The sequence below is a fragment of the Leptonychotes weddellii genome, chromosome 12, assembly GCF_054177405.1.
Source record: "Leptonychotes weddellii isolate Sample4059 chromosome 12, ASM5417740v2, whole genome shotgun sequence".
NCBI lineage: Eukaryota > Metazoa > Chordata > Mammalia > Carnivora > Phocidae > Leptonychotes > Leptonychotes weddellii.
The window spans coordinates 36,780,401-36,797,041 of record NC_138380.1 but is presented as its reverse complement, the minus strand read 5'-3'; the positions used below and the strand labels follow the sequence as shown (position 1 = coordinate 36,797,041).

Here is a 16,641-nt window from a genome sequence, read left to right as displayed (position 1 = left end):
GAGCACAAGTGGGGGGAGCAGCAGAGGGAAAGGGGGAAGCAGACTCCCCGCTGAGCAGGGAGCCCCACATGGGGCTTGATCCCCGGACCCTGGGATCATGACCTGAGGCGAAGGCAGATACGTCAACAACGGAGCCACCCAGCACCCCTCTCCTAAACTTCTTTAAAAGACTCATCCTTTGCAGTGAGGAATGAGCAAACAACTCCCAGTTATAAAATAAATAAGACTCGGGGATGTAATGCACAGCACAGGGAATATAGTTAATAATATGTCACAACTTTGTATGGTGACAGATGGTAGCTAGATTTATCATGGTGATCACTTTATAATGTACATAAATGTTGAATCACTGTGTTGTGCATCGGAAATTAATACAATATTGTATGTCAACTGCACTTCAATAAAAATAAATCAAAAACAATTTGTTCCTTGACATGTTATACAGGAAACAATGAAAAGATTCTGATGTATTTTGGGATTCATGACTCTTTGTTTTAAAGATGTTCCAGTATTAGAGGCAAGGATAAAGCATTAAATATGAATACTTTTTTTTCTCTAAAATGGTCAGATTGCAGATATTCAAGATCGAGGATTATCAAGCAGGAAGAACCCATCCAGACTGTCTGATCTGCTTGACTCTCTTTGTAGTTAAGAGCACTGAAAAAGGCAAAATGGATTGCCCAAGAGTTCATGATGGCAGAAAGGAGGTGAAGACACTGGAAGCCAGATGGCCACGTTCAAATCCTTGTTCTTTCACTACTGCTGAGTCACCTGGGCAAGTCATTTCATCTGTCAATAACTCATTCTTTTCATCTGTTAACTGGGGGCAACAACAGTATAAACTTCACCAGGTTGCTGTGAGGATTCAGTGGAAACAGTGACTATAAGAAGCAAGCCCAATGCAGGTGTGAGGCAAGAGAATGGTGATGCTACCTGGTGAGCAGGCCATCCCACTTAGGAGTGTGAGCTTGCATCAGCAGAGGGATGGCCTGACTCTCAAGAATGGGGTCCTTAACTCAGGGGTTAAACAAACAAACAAAAACACAGAGGGTGAGGTCTATTACTGCTTTTTAAAAATAAAAAGACTAAGGAAAAAAAGTGTTGAATTACTAGGCAATGATTTTATAAATGAAATTTACAGAGAAACTTTCAATGGGACAAAAATAGTAAGACTTTTCAAAAACCGAATTGTTTTTAAGCACACTATTTTTAACACAATGAGATTCTACTTTGTAAAAAAAAAGAACCAACTTAATGGTGTTTCAAGTCTGGAATATGAAGGTATTTTCAGGGCTGAGGGTAAAACGGGTTCTTATTAATTTGCTGACATCGAATTCATTTATAAATAGACCAGCTTTGAAAGCAGCTCTAACCCATGCACATATGTTTTAAAAATAAGAATGCTGTACACTTTTGTCACACTTTGTCTTTCAAAGTAGATTTGTTCCTATTTTCCATCGGATGATGCGAGATGAGGCGGGGATTGTCACTGGAGTCTCAGAGAACAAGGACTACTGCAGTATAGCAAGGAAACAATGAAAGAGGAGTACAGGGCGCCTGGGTGGCTCAGTTGGTTAAGCGACTGCCTTCGGCTCAGGTCATGATCCTGGAGTCCCGGGATCGAGTCCCACATCGGGCTCCCTGCTCGGCGGGGAGTCTGCTTCTCCCTCTGACCCTCCTCCCTCTCATGCTCTCTGTCTCTCATTCTCTCTCTCTCAAATAAATAAAAAAAAATCTTTAAAAAAAATAAAAATAAAATAAAAAAAAGAAAGAGGAGTACAGAGAATGGATTTTAGTGCAGCTCATAACCTTCAGAAGGTCATCTTAGTTCCCTGGGATCCAGATTTCTTAGCTGTAAATGAGACGGGCTGGTAAAGTTCCCACCAAGTCAAAAATTCTAAGACTACGCACACACATACGTGCACACACCAGATAACGTGTTTTCAACTCCCTAATGCCCGACAACAATTACAGAACCTGCAGGCTGCACCTGCACTGAACTTACAATTATTTCCTAAATTATTATTTCTTTAAATGACAGGATGGCTACACATTTCATTTAGGGTGTTAAGGCATCCAAATGGCATTTGCTAGGCTTGGAAAATATTTGAAGAGCTAGTACTTATTCTGTCTTTCACAAGAAAATCATTAGATGTTTTTATACCCTTTCAACCTATTAATATCACCTAATGCAGACCATTACATAAGAAAATTACCTGACTATAGATAGAATGACAAGATGACACAGGCAAATGCACAAAATTTCTGCTATTTCACAGGAATTTTGTAAGATAAATAGAATTTTTGAGATGCTGAAGAGCTCTGTTCCGTGCTTTCTATGACCCTTGTCATGCTCAGCGAGACTGTGGACCCATTTGCAGGTGACCGGAGGGACACAGATTTGGGAAGCACTAGGCAAATTCTGATGATTTTTACCAAAAAAGAAATAAGCCCTGGCTTAATGTAAAGGGCATTTTGTTTTAAAATTATGAGCTGCAGGAAGAAGGGGATAAATTATATATACACAAAAGCGTTTAATACATGAAAACTGCCAGAGCAGTTATAAAATCTTACTAGTTATCCCCAGCATGGAAATTCAAATCAGAATTATTTGTGGCTCTAGGGTCAGTCTAGATAATATATTTATGAATTCTCAGATGCAAATGTATGCTTATACTTGGCAGAAAATCTTACCCCTGTAGCCCCTGAGTTCTCTATTTTTAGACCTGGTATTCTTCATGGCTTGGTTTTGGGGTTTTGGTACTGTGTGGGAAGATGCCGTAAGTTCAGAACCTTTTGTAGGTGGGAGAGGTGAGCGAGGGCAAAGAATCTGAAGTTCTCCAACCGCTGCTGAGTTTCACCAATAGAGAGGCTACCACCCCCACTATTTCAGGACAGGGGGATCAGAGGCTTGAAACCTGCTCAGTTCTTTCCAGCTCCCGAAGCCTGATTTAACAGAACTCTAAATATTCTTTTCTATCCTCTATCATGCCTAAAAATAGTATGAAATCCACATTGAAAAGACACACAGTAGCTAATCCAATGCTTCGTTGTTCACCTTCCCTAGGGGCCTTTTTTAAGGACATGGAGAGAGGAAAAAAGAATACCGACTATAGTGTTAGGACTGAAAATCAGACTCTAGCACCAAAGGACAGCCAATTCAGCAAGAAGGAGCCGAGGTCCATCCCAGGCAACCCAGTATGTGTTAATAAAAGAGCAGAGGTTCAGGAGCAAGGTTGACCTGGGTGCAAAACTTGGTCTCACTACTTAATAGCAATGTGACCTTGATCAACTTATACCTCCCCTGGACCCCAATTTTCTGGTTAAAAAAAAGACAATGCCTCCTATCTCATCAGATTGCTGCAAGGATTAAATGTACAGCGATACATGATTCATATATTAACTGAGATAAAATAAGGACTTAATGAATGCCAGTTGTTACCAGTTTTAATAGCAAAATAATTATGATTGTATGTAGCTAAAATGACAAATTTAGAGAAATTACATTTTTAGATGCAAAGACATAAAACTACAGTAATTAAAAACAGTAATTGCTATAACACAGCAATTCTACCCTTGTTATTAGTCTATGGATGGAAAAAGAGATCAATGGAATAGAACAGTGAGTCCAGATACAGACTGGTATATACAGTCACTAGATACATGACAAAGGTGACACTACAATGGATTTTCAAAAACTTGTGCTGGGCCAATTGTATATGCATCTGGAAAAAATAAATTATGATTCCCTACCTCACACCATCCACAAATCAACTCTAAGTGGATTACAGTTCTAAATGTGAAAGGAAAAACAATGAAGCTTCCATATAATATAGGAGAATATATTCATGACCTTGAGGTGAGCAAAGTTTTCTTAAACAGGACCAAAAAATCACTCATCTGAATGAAAAGTTTTGATTGGATTAAATTAAAATCAAGAACTTCTATTTATCAAAAGATAAAATAGGATGGCAACCACAGAGTAGGAGAAAAACTTGCAATATCGTCTGACAAAGAACTGTTATCCATGATATATAAATACCTCTATAAGTCAATAAGAAAAAGACAGACAACCCAATAAAAAAATGGATGAAATGTATATAGGCACTCCATGCAATAGGATATCTAAGTGACCAATAAACACATAAAAAAGTACTCAGCTTTTTTAGTCATCAGGAAAATGTAAGTCAAACAACAATGAGATACTTTCAAACATCCGCCAGAATGGCTACAATGAAAAGACAGAAAATCCTAAGTGTGGTTAAAAATGTGCGACAAATGGAATTCTCACACATTGTTGGTGCAAGTGTAAACTGGCTCAACTGCTTTGAAAACTACTTCAGCAGTATTTAGTTAAACCAAAATAGTCATACTCTATGACATGGCAATTTTACCCAAACATACAAACCCAACAGGAATGCATACATGTGCTCCAAAAGAAATGTATAAGAAAGTTCAGAGCAGCACTATTTGTTACAGCCCCAAACTTGAAAAACCCAAATGTCCACCTAAGAGATTAGATAAATTATAGCTTATTCCTATAGCAGCATATTTACTACAAAGATATGAGTTTAAAAAAAATATGCTATACACAATAATATGAATGAATTGAAAATATAATGTTGAACAAAAAGAGCCCTATACAAAAGAGAACATACTATATGATCCTATTTATCTAAAGTTCCAAACAGGTGAAATTCATCTATAGTAATGGAAACAGATTATTGTTCTTTTGAAGAGGGGAAGAAATTACGAGGAGGGCAACCCAGAAGGGTCTCTGATGGTTGTATAATACACTCTATCTTGATCTAGACAGAAAGTAGCTAAGTGGATAGTTAGTTGGTGGTTGGAAAATTCATTGACCTGTGTTGCGCTTTTAGGAGGTGAACACTTCTATGCATTTAAGTTACACTTACATAAAAAGTTAACTTTAAAAAGTAGAATATGAGCTTTCTGGGTGCTCAAAAAGGGACAATAACGTTTTAGACAGGGTAAAACTATAGCAGATGATTTAGATGGGCTTCTCAAAAGTAGTGCTGTTTGCCCTACCCATCACCTCTGGAAACAGGGATTTGGCATTTTATCTAGCCAGTTGACTAGCTGGATAAAGAAGCATATAACCCGTCTGTTTAGGCATCCTAGTCCAATTACCTAATTGGTATCAGCTTCTAAAGTTGGTCAGGTGCAACTCTCCACACCTGGACTTTAGTATAATTCCATCTGTTGGATGGATAATTATATGCTTGCATTTTCTTCTGCAAATGAGGATCCTGACCTCACTGAAGAATATTGCAGATGCTGATGGAAAAACTATAATAGACTTCTCTGGTTGTGTATGAACTCTAAGAAGAGTCACAAGTTTCTTTTAAATGAGTTTCCTTCCTTCCTCCCTCCCTTCCTTCACCCATTCATTTATAGATCTTCCTTCCTTCCTTCCTTCCTTCCTTCCTTCCTTCCTTCCTTCCTTCCTTCCTTCCATCCATCCATCCATTCATGTGTCCATGTGCATGTCCACCTGTCCATCCATCCAAGTAGCAAGGTGGTTAAGATAGCATAGCCCTGGAGCTAATCCGTCTGATCTTGGATCCCAGCTCTGTCACTCATTATCCAAATGACCTTGAGCTCATGAGCAAAGACAGATGAGTAAAAGATGAGGCTGAAGGAGTAGGCAGGAATCAGATCAACTAACTCTTTGGAAACAAGACCACATTGAAAGTTCAAGCTTTATTACTCCTGCAATGGGAAGCCATTAAAGGGGTTTAAATAGGAGCATGATAAAGTAACACCCTCCCTTCTCCTTTCTTACTCTACTTTTTCTCTTTTTAATGGAATTAACATACAGGTAATTTGAAGACTCCTCTTATTCTGGAATCCATTTACTTGATATTTTAGTATATTAAGGATGAGTGGTAAACCAGATAAAAATGTTAGAGCTAAGTGGCTAGGAGTGTCAATTCTGGAGTTAGGGCTGGGGCTAGAATCCTCCCTCTGCACCTTAACTGTGTATCCCAACCAAACACTTTAATGTCTCGAAGTCCCTTATTATGATGACAATAACAGTAACTCATAGCTTGTACAACCGAGTGAAGACAGAGTCAGGATTCCCATGAAACACTTGGCACAGTGCCTGGCATATAATAAGCACTCAATAAATATTAACCATAAAACCTTGTGCAGAATACAAATATGGTGTGTGATTTTCCCTTCCAAATGTTGAACTGAACACAAGGTTTAGCTTGTGGTGAAATATTATTTACATGAACCTTCCTTCGTGAAGGTACTCAGATCCCCTGGAAAGTTCTAGAGCAACATCATCATCTTGTGAGACATTTAACAAAAACACAAAATGTGCAGAAATTCCATTAAATTAAGATTTCTGGTAAGAGCAAGCTAAGTGACCCCTGGAAGTTTGCTTATAATTAAAAAATGGTCTTGTTGATATGCTCTGCATTTGCGCTTTTCCTTTGTCCTCTGGCTGAAACAACTAAGACATGCAGGAAAATGCAAACTAGATCCTTGACACCTTATCACCTGATCTATTGGCAAACTAATGGTTTCTGGATCTACTTACAGGTTTATGAAAGGGCTCTTTCTTGGCCCAAAAAGAAAAAAAAGAGAGAGAAAAAAAAGAATTCTTTGCAAAGGAGTATCAAGTTTGCGGTGTGAGTTAGCGATGCAAAAACCAAGGGTGAAGCACATTTACCTTGCTAACTATACTTTACCTACCTTTTGGGGTGGTGTGGCTGGAGCATTGGGAGGATACAGTGGAAGATCAGGAAAGAAGAAAATTCTAGCTGGGTGGTAAATAATCCAAGGCAGGGCAAAGAAGAGCACAGTCAAGAAGCAAATTTCGGCATGCCTTTGTTAAAACTTCCTTTATGAGGAAAATTATTCTGAGAAGTGGCACATTAAGAGCCTGTCACACAGCAAATTTAGCATGGATATAAATAATTGCCTGTCCAACCATGTGAGATGGGCACTCAAAGGTTATGCTGGGATAGAGGCAGATTCAGGAGCAGCTGCGATGTGCCTCACTGAAAACCCAGCAAGAACTGTGTACACCATCACATGACCATGGATTGATTACACCTTGACCTGAGGCTCAGAGTCTCAGCCAGAGCCAGGGAGCTGGCAAAAGGGGCTAAAAATAAGTAATCCTGAATCCAATAGATGCAAAATTAAGGGAAGAGGACATGCCAAGGCTTATTCATCACATCATTCTTTCTTGTCTCTGCCGCTCAGTAAATGACTCCCCTTAAAATCTCAGTGATTACTTATAGTTATCAGGATAAAATGCTATTGCGTTAGCAAGTCATTCAGCACTTCCCAGTCTGACCCTACTCTATGACTTCTAACTTCTCTCTGACCTCTGGTGGAACCCTAAAACCAATCACAGTTTCTATCTCTTTGTCAAATAAACCACCCCTGCTTGTAGTTCTACATGTTAAGCTCTTGGGTTTCCCTCTTCACAGAGTGCACTGAGTTGTCCTCCAAAGCTCATCCCTTTGCTAAAGGCACTTCAGTCAAGCCTGGCCCACCTGCCTCTTCCCTTGTGCATCTACAGACCTTTAATTTTCTCCTCCACCTTTTTGGATTCCCCCTCCTGCTTATGAGCCTGCAAAACTAGGAGGTTTTAGTAACTTTTGCATTCTTTATGGTTCTCACATGGCCAGCCTCCCACTAACAACACACGCCTGCGCATCCTTCCTTGATGACCCTCCTTGTGCCTTCAGTGACATGTCATCACGCCCCACTTCAGGCACTGCTTACAGAACAGGAGGAGGGATGCACCCACTTTTGTACAACACACACCCCAGAACTTCTGCCGTGATAACGGCACTCGGAAGGCTCCACACATGCTTCACTCCCTGCTTTAAAACAATCCAACCTGCAAAATGATCCAAGTCCTCCTCCTTCTCTCCCCCAATTTTCTGAAACCCAAGCATAGATGTTCTCTTAGGAGAACAATGAGGAACATTATAAAGGAAGCAAATTAATCACACAAATTCAACAGAAAAGAAAAACAAATCTGATGATGTTCCTAAAATACAGAGGCGTAACCCTCCTCTGTAGATCAACTGCCAACACCCAGGCCCTGGCAGGGGGCTTCCTTCACCATCCCTCACCGCCGCTCCCCCCCTCATTCACCACACACCCACTCAGAGCGGAAACACTGAGTCCAGTGCCCGTCTTGGGCCCTTCTTGGACTCTGTCACAAGGAACATATGGCCTTAAGGATTGCATGACAGTGTGAACAATGCATTTATCCTGGGTGGTGGAATTAAGGGAGATATGGGGGGATATTAAGGGAATAATCCACTGACAATCATGCTTTTGCCAATGGGGGATTTGAGAGGATGGAGATTTATATCAGTGAACAACAACAGAGTTAAGTCCCTAATATTTCTGCCTATATATAGTTCCGTTCAGTCCTCTTAAACAAGACAGCATGATAAGAAGCATGTCTCTCTCCTGCCCAGGATTATGTGGGCAGGTCTGTGTGGAGGGACTGAGAGGCCCTCAGTGTATGAACAGAACACCAGGCCCCAAGCATATCCTCAAGCATCGCCACAATAATTTAGGAAAAGGTCAAGCTTCACACAGGCACTTGACTGAGATTTACCAGAACCGAGGAAACTAAAGGATAAGGCATTACATATCAAACCAGAAACAGCTGGCTGGAAAACTTGAAAAGCACATAATCTGAATAACAAGACACTTGGGGGGAACAACTTCAGCAAATTAGAAGGTGAGCAGCCTAGAAAAGCAGCAAATTAGAATTTTGCAATGAGCATGTACCAAGAACTGTTCTAAGCTCCTTCCAAGTATGTTCCCATTTAATCATCAAAACAATTCCATGAGGTAGGTGCAGCTCTTATCATCCCTCTGTGCAGATGAAGAAACTGAGGTGCGGAGGAGCGATGGGGCTTGGCTCACAGAGCTAATAGGAGGCAGAACCCGGGTTACACAATGGTTTGGGTCCAGAGTCCTTGCTATCCTGCTGCTCACCGGGCAGCGATTTCCCTCCATTGGCAATTTTTAAAGCAGAAAGTGAATACTTTCTAGAATGCCTATTTACTGTGCTTTAAAAATAAATTTAATTCCATTTCTTCCTCCTCAGACCCACCATTTTAACGAAGACTTGATCTTGCTAACGAAGATAATTTTTGGATATGCGAGTCTTACAGTTGGTAAGACGGCACTGCTTTTGCCAATTTATCTATGGCAGACATGTATTCCCAATGAAACGCTAATGTTTTAATGCTGGGGGAAAAATCAACAATTTGTAGACTCTTAGTTTCAGGGACATTTATTTGCTCATTGGCTTAATAGATCCTTACCCTAATAAAGAAGGATCTATAAAATTTATCTCTTTTAATGCAGGCTAATATCCTGAAAGATTAAGAAATCAAGCTAGTGAGACCAATCCTTTTCTTCATCAAACAATTATATAGTGCTTAATATATATGAGCCACTGTTCTCAGTGCTTTAAAATTATTAAATGATTTAATTATATGAGAATTAATCATAAGCCACGTTTGATTTCCATCTCTATGTCCCAGGTGAGGAAACCAAGGCACAGCGTGGCTAAGAGACCTGTCTGAGGTCACACAGCCAGAATGTGCCTGTAGGAGCCAATCAGCCTGCAGGGGTTGTGCTCTGAATCAGTATGTACATAACCAGTGCATTCATTCGGAGGTCTCCCCGCCCCAGTAGCTTTTTAGCTACATACTAACCTATGTATGGCTATCCTAACCATTACACGGTTAGGTAAGTATTTGCCCAGAGTTCACATAAGACCACCAGGCCCCTTTGACCCTGACTCATCACACACATATCCATGATTACCCCCAGGGCCTCATCAATAAAGAGCCAAATTAGATCACTTCCACTCATTAAAAAAAAAAAAAAATCCCACGCACTCTGATTTCTTTTTCAAAAAAGATTATGTTAAGACCGAATCTCTTTATTTCACAGAAACAGACTCAAAAACAAACAAACAAACAAAAAACCAGCTGTCAGTGTTTTGGTGATATCTTGCAACATGAAATTTGAGTGGAACGTGGCATATATTCTGTAGGGTGTGCTCCCAGAACGTATCTCCTTGTCTTGAGCATACACACATCCTGGAAGTGAATCTGGTTTTGTAGTTGATAAAAATGATTTTCGTTATTAGAAAGCACTAGTAAAATTAGGTTTAAGCTCTTGTTATTGCTTTAATGAGACTAGTTTTTTTTTTTTTTCCATCCTACACAGCATTGTGGACTAATTGGCATTCCAGCTAATTGAACATTGGTTTCTTGTCCCTGGACCATCGGAATGGATGCATGCATAGAATCCGCCTTAGAAATGTGTGTTTCTGAAGAATTCAGGCTTAAACTGATGGATGAAGATATACTGTAACCCTTCATTAATTGTCTAAATTCTTCTTATGCTGAATATCTGCTACTCCCCCTCCCCCATCCAGTCTTGCTGACATATAATGACAATTAACCCGTGCAGTTTCTATAATATCCGTGTATTTTGGGGTGGTTGTTATCCAACTGCAGACTTTGCCTCCAGTTGAATTAGCCTTAAACCAAATTCAGCGAGAGTTTTATTTTGGCCTCCAGGTTCTTGGCCATCATCTTTTTCTCTCTTTCTTTTTAAACCCTCACCAACAAGAGGTCATCTTAGATAAGGATGCATCTTAATGAAAACTTAAATAAGGATAAGACTAAAAATAAAGCACTTTTAGCCTCAGTAGGAAGATTCTGATGGAAATTCTCAGATCTTCCTTCCATATGAAATAAAAGTTAATGCTTTCAGACACTTTAATTCTCATTCTCTGTAGACAGTTATCTTATTTTATTTTTTTTGGTCATTCAATTTTGTTCTTGATATTTTGAAAGAGTTCTTTCCCTTTCCCCTGACAAATGCATTCAGGAACTTCCATTTTATAAAAATTATCAAACTCCCTAAAAACAGAGACCATTTCTGTTATACATGTGACCAGAACATCTCCTATGGTCACTAGAATGTACCATAAGATACCCAATATGGCACCATGTTTCCTGCTAAGAAAGACATTATATCTAGCATGTATATATGCAGGTGGATTCTTCATGAATGCCTTCAAAATTATCCAACAGCCATTAGGATCTTAGAGGGAAAAACATAAGGACAACAGCCTACCAATGCTGGATAACTGCCCTTCCTCCCAATCTCACCATTCTCCCTTGTCTCCTTCACAGACTTGTTCTTGGTTTTCAGGTTTCGTTTCTACCCAAGGTTCTGATCTCATCTTTCTCTTCTCTCTCTTCACTCTTGCCCTAGCAAAACTCATCTAGTCCAGCAAATTCCATGCTCACAGCTGCCAAATCTCCACTTCAAGCCCATGTATTTCCCCTGAGTTCCAGACAACCAGCTCCTTACTGGACAAGTCCCCCTGGATGTCCCTTAGTCACCTCAAAGTCAAAGTGACCTAAACTGAACTCACTATCCAAACTTACTGGGTTTTCCACCTCAGCTACTCATCTACTTGGCTGTCCAGGTCAGCCTTGACTTCTCTCTCAGTCACCTTCATATCCTAAACATATTTCCTCCTGTCTTGGCTCAAGTGCTCATCTCCCAGATTATGACAGAAGACTTCAAAATGGTCTCCCACCCTCAAGAAGCATCCATTTTCCTCACTGGCCTGCATACAGAGTTTGTTAAAGTCTAACTACAGCCCCAGCAAGATACAGATATAGCAATAACAAGAGTTTAATTTTATTTGTGCTTTTTCGTAGTGAAAATAATTAAGCCATTCTGCTTAAAATCCCTCAGATAAAGTCCAAAATCCTTAATAAATGTGGACCATGACTTGCCCTGAAGAAGCCACTTTCAGGGCAAGTTTTTAAAACTAAAACTTCCAGAATGCATTTTTCAGGGGAGAGGCAGAAAAGAACTTAAAAATTTTAAGAACAAAATAAAATGACCAAAAAGACCAAATACACCATTTGCAAGACGTCTAGACACCAACATATGACTTCAACACCCTTCCTTATCCCATTCCCCTTCTCAGTGATAATTCCTACAGGCCTTTAAGATCCAATGCAGTTGTCAGCACCTCTATGGAATGCTTTTATTCCTATTATCTGGAGGCTGACACTTCTAAGCGTCTCCCTCTCACCCTCTGCCAATTTCCCACTTCTGTCTGCTTTTGTGTCTCCCCATAGGAATTCTAAGATCCTGGGGACTCGGAACCATGCCTTCCCTGTCTTTGTATCCGCAGGACTCAGGTCTTCAAAAAATGTTTGTGGAATGCATGGCTCATTTTGAAGTGGTTCTTGTCTGATGGCACAAAGTGACTGAAGCCACAACACTCAAAAATACTTCGTCTCCTTACATTGAAGTTTTGCATTGAGACATATTCTTGCCGGTGCCTGTTAACCACTAAACATCCCTCCCCACTGACAAAACAAAACATGACCACAGGAGAAGGCTCTGCAGAGACCATGCCCACACATTTCAGTGCCTGGGCTAAAATAAGCATGTGAGTGTGTAGGACTCATCATCATATTGTACCAGGAAGCGCGCCCTCCCATATTTAAAAATATACTTGTTTGGCTTGATTCAGGCTGCTCCTCATTCCAGGCCTGCCTGAGTCACTGGAGAAACATCCTATTAGGGTGCACCCCCACTGATTGGCTTCCTTTGTATGTTCTCGATGAGTTAGGAGACATGACTCACAGTCCACTGTTATGACAAAAAGAACCTGCTCTCCCTTCCTTTCATTACTAATGTTTTGTGGGCTTCGTTGGCACCTCTTAGAAACATCTAAGGGAGCCAGGGGCAGCTCAAGAATTGGCATTATTTATTTTTAACAAGCAACTCTGCTTAAAGTGCCTTTCGTCGGAGCAGCAGATACTTCGATGGCCCGGCACATCCAAGGCTCACACCACACCTGGGAGGCTGGTAGCTGGCCAGTCTCGCTCTGCCCTGTCATCCGTGGGGGGGCAGGAACACTCTAAAGAGGTGAAGACACTGCACCATGCCCTTCTGCAGGGTTGGCTCTTAAAGCTGGTCTCCCAGAGCTGCTGGTGGAAGAAGTTTTAGGTTCCACCATAGTTGTAAACAATAGAGGTTATTTCCTTTCGTTCCATTCCAGGAAACATTGTGTGTGGCTATTTGCAGAGGTGAATCAGGCACAGACTCTGCAATGAAGAGCAGCAGAATAAAGTACAGTGAGTTATATGCCACAAAAGAAGAACATGCAAAGGGTTATGAGAAATCCAGGGGGAGGATGGGTTTATCTTCTTAGAGAAATTGGCATTTGAATTGGACTTAAGGGTGGGTAGAATCTAATTCATAGTTCTGAATGTGTTTTTCTTTCAGAACAATTTCCCAGTCAGGCTCATTTCAAATTCCACTTACATTCAGACTCCAAATTCCATAATCAATGTCTCTTGGAAGCCATTTAAATGCATGCATATAAGTCTGCCTGCAAAGATGCTTCTATGCACAGTTCTATCAGGAGCAGGTTTATGGTGGCCAATAAATGAAACAGAGCAGAGACTCACTAAGTCCAGATCGCTCTGCCTTCCAGGGGATGCTGGTGCAGTGAATTCTGCCTCTGCTTTAATAGAAAGCGATAAAAATACTACCACCCACTTACCTCGGAGGAACACTGCAAAGATGGGTAATGTTCAAAGCACTTAGGATTTTTAGGAGAAAAGTGCTCTATGAAAACAGAGCTTTGTTATCATGAATGTTGGGTGAAAATGAAGCAAAAACAATGTCTAGAACATGTGTTTGGGAAGAAAAAACCAGACACTAGATTATAACTTTCGAGCAAGTCAGCATCCCACAGCCAGGGCCTGAATGTTCCTTCCCAGAGGGTAGGGGCATAACGATGCAGGGTATGTTGAATGTATGAGGAAACGAGGCAAACTCAGTGTCTCTGATGACAGGGGTTCCTAACAGAATACAGAATCTGCGTAAGGAACTGCAAGGCAATTTGTCTCAAGACCAGGTACGGGAATATCCATATCCAAGATAATCAGAATTGATTCTCTAAAAGTCAAGAAGAGGACACACAGAGGACACAGAGAAAAACTATTCAGTGCCCAAGGCAGTAAGGGGTAGGTGATCCGGAACATTCAGCGGTGCAGAATAAAGACAAGAGAAGGTAAACAAAGGGTGTAAACAGTGAATACTCTCTGAAATAGACTGCAGCACAGTGTAAAAGAAAGCAAGCAGACTGTTAGCAGGCTTCAGTAATGGTCCACTCTCCAATACAGAACAGACATATGTTTTCTGGGTGAATTACTTAATTTCTCACAACCTCACATAGCTGAGAAAATCAAAGGAGAAAATGTATAAAAAGTAGCTTCAAAGACATGTGGTATCATAGATGGTAATTGAGCTGAATTCCAGGGAATTATTAAAAATCAGAAGAAAGTCCACAAAGGAGAGCCATGCATTTTGGCTGTGGAGTTTCTTCCTCTTTTTCAAAATAGATGCAAGACTGGGGTTGGAGGGAAGCTTCTGGAAAGGACCCAATAACCCGGAAGTGATATAACCAGGGTTTGGACTTCCATGATAGAGAAATATTCAAAACAGATTTTCGACAAATTGCACGTGGAAGAGAAGATGAAAGAAACAAAGATCACTTTGAGAGCCCAAGTTTGCACAAATTAGAGGAGAATAAAATGGCTAGTGTAAATGGGAAGCTGGATGGAGGAAAGAAGGTGGTAAAATGGGGAGGAGTGAGGACTTTGCTGGTGCAAAACACGAGCGAGGTCATTACCGAACGAAAGGCAAGCTTCCAAGAAAATAACAAAATGAGGAGCTGAAAGTTTACTGGTGGAATTTTTTGCATCCACTAGTCATTCTCACAGCAAACAAAATGGCGATTCTCTTCGGTAAAAAGAGTAGCATATGCCCTTTCATGTTTTAACAGAAGAAAATCTGCAGTGAAGAGGTTTCTCATAGGAATAGGTTGGATGTCAACAGTTCCTGTACATTATGTGGGAGAGTTACATGTTTTTCCATTATTTTCATTAACCTTAAAAGCTTTTGTTTTTACTCCAGGTTGATATTGATGTTTGCAGTTCCATCTCCAATTCAGCCAAAAAAACTGATCGGCCATTCTTTCCTTGGATTCTGGCCAATTCGGTCCACCAACCCCTACGGCCGAGGAGACTGGAATATAATTGAGCTGCTACCTGGGAAGACACAACCATCTCCTGTGGTGAGGACTCAGTGAGCAGTGCCAAGAATCGGGCCATCGGAAGGCCGGGGCAGCCTGAACACAGTCCTGGAGCCCCTGGCAAAGGAATGTGACAAAGACAAGCAAGGCCAACTCTGTTCTGGAGAAAATTCAGACAGAGATAGAAGGAGGGAGGGGAAATGAGCTGAGGCAAATAAAAATCTGTGACAGAACCTGCAGAAATCAGTCATTAGCCCGGCTCCCTCACCAACCCCAAACCAAGGTCAAGAAGTCAGCGGTCAAGGTCAGGCTGCTTTCTAAGTGCATGAACATAGAGGACAAGGGGTCAGTAAAGGTAACATTTAAAATCTGTATCTGGGGGCGCCTGGGTGGCTCAGATGGTTAAGCGTCTGCCTTCGGCTCAGGTCATGATCCCAGGGTCCTGGGATCAAGCCCCACATCGGGCTCCTGGCTCAGCGGGGAGCCTGCTTCTCCCTCTCCCTCTGCCTCTCTCCCTGCTCATGCTCTCTCTGTGTATCTCTGTGTCTCAAATGAATAAATAAAATCTTTAAAAAAAATAATAAAATAAAATAAAATCTGTATCTGTAAATACTTCTCCCCTTTTTCTCTCTCTCTCCATCTCTGTTACATTCTGAACTTCTGAGCATTTTTCTTACGGAATACAGAAACTCTTACTAAAAAGACAGGTCATTTTCAAAGGGTTTTTTTGTTTTTGCTTCAAGACACCCTCTCATTTTGACTAAATCAATGTTATCAAAATGCTCACACAGATACACTCATCTGTGCCTTCAGGATATAGTTAATTGGGCAGCTGACACCCCTAAAAGTGTTATTATGGAATAAAAGAAATTATGTAGAAATTAGGGAAAGTCAATCTACTTAAAAGACGCTGATGAGAGACTGCAATCAAGAGTATAATAAATGTTTGGGTGCCTGGGTGGCTCAGTCGGTTAAGCATCTAACTTCGACTCAGGTCATGATCTTGGGGTCCTGGGATGGAGCCCTACGTCGGGATCCCTGCTCAGCAGGAAGTCTGCTTGTCCATCTCCCTCTCCCCACTCATGTGCATTCTCTCTCTCTCAAATAAATAAAATCTTTTTTTAAAAATAAATGTTTCCAGAGATGATGGTTCTAATTTAACAGACGTAATGCTTGAGTGGACCCATCTGCTCAGTCCACAATCCACCATATCCCCAAAAGATATATCCCTTAACTGTTTTGCCCCATGATTTTCAATAAGGGAACCACACAGATCACCTCAATGAAAGCCAAAGAAAACAAGGATGAGGATGGGAGCTTCTTGGCAACAACTACCAGGGGTCATCCAGCTTTATATGCACACTTGCACTTCTCATTCCTATCAGTTTTAATGTCTCCCTTGCTTCTAGCATTCTTGTCTTTTCTCCTGCCTAGTTGGCTCTAATCTCATGGGACACAGTGTGCAC

At 40.9% G+C, this 16,641-nt stretch overlaps 1 protein-coding gene and 1 long non-coding RNA gene across 10 annotated transcripts in view; both read right to left on the bottom strand.

The window, feature by feature from the left end:
• Positions 1-16,641, bottom strand: part of ELMO1 (engulfment and cell motility 1) — a 518,756-nt gene that overhangs the window by 163,055 nt on the left and 339,060 nt on the right. The gene's annotated exons all lie outside the window — the stretch shown is intronic.
• LOC145716512 (uncharacterized) lies at positions 5,887-16,246 on the bottom strand. The gene is made up of 2 exons (XR_014139194.1): positions 15,789-16,246; positions 5,887-15,560 (listed from the first exon to the last, which is right to left on the bottom strand). It is a non-coding gene; the product is annotated as an uncharacterized LOC145716512 (long non-coding RNA).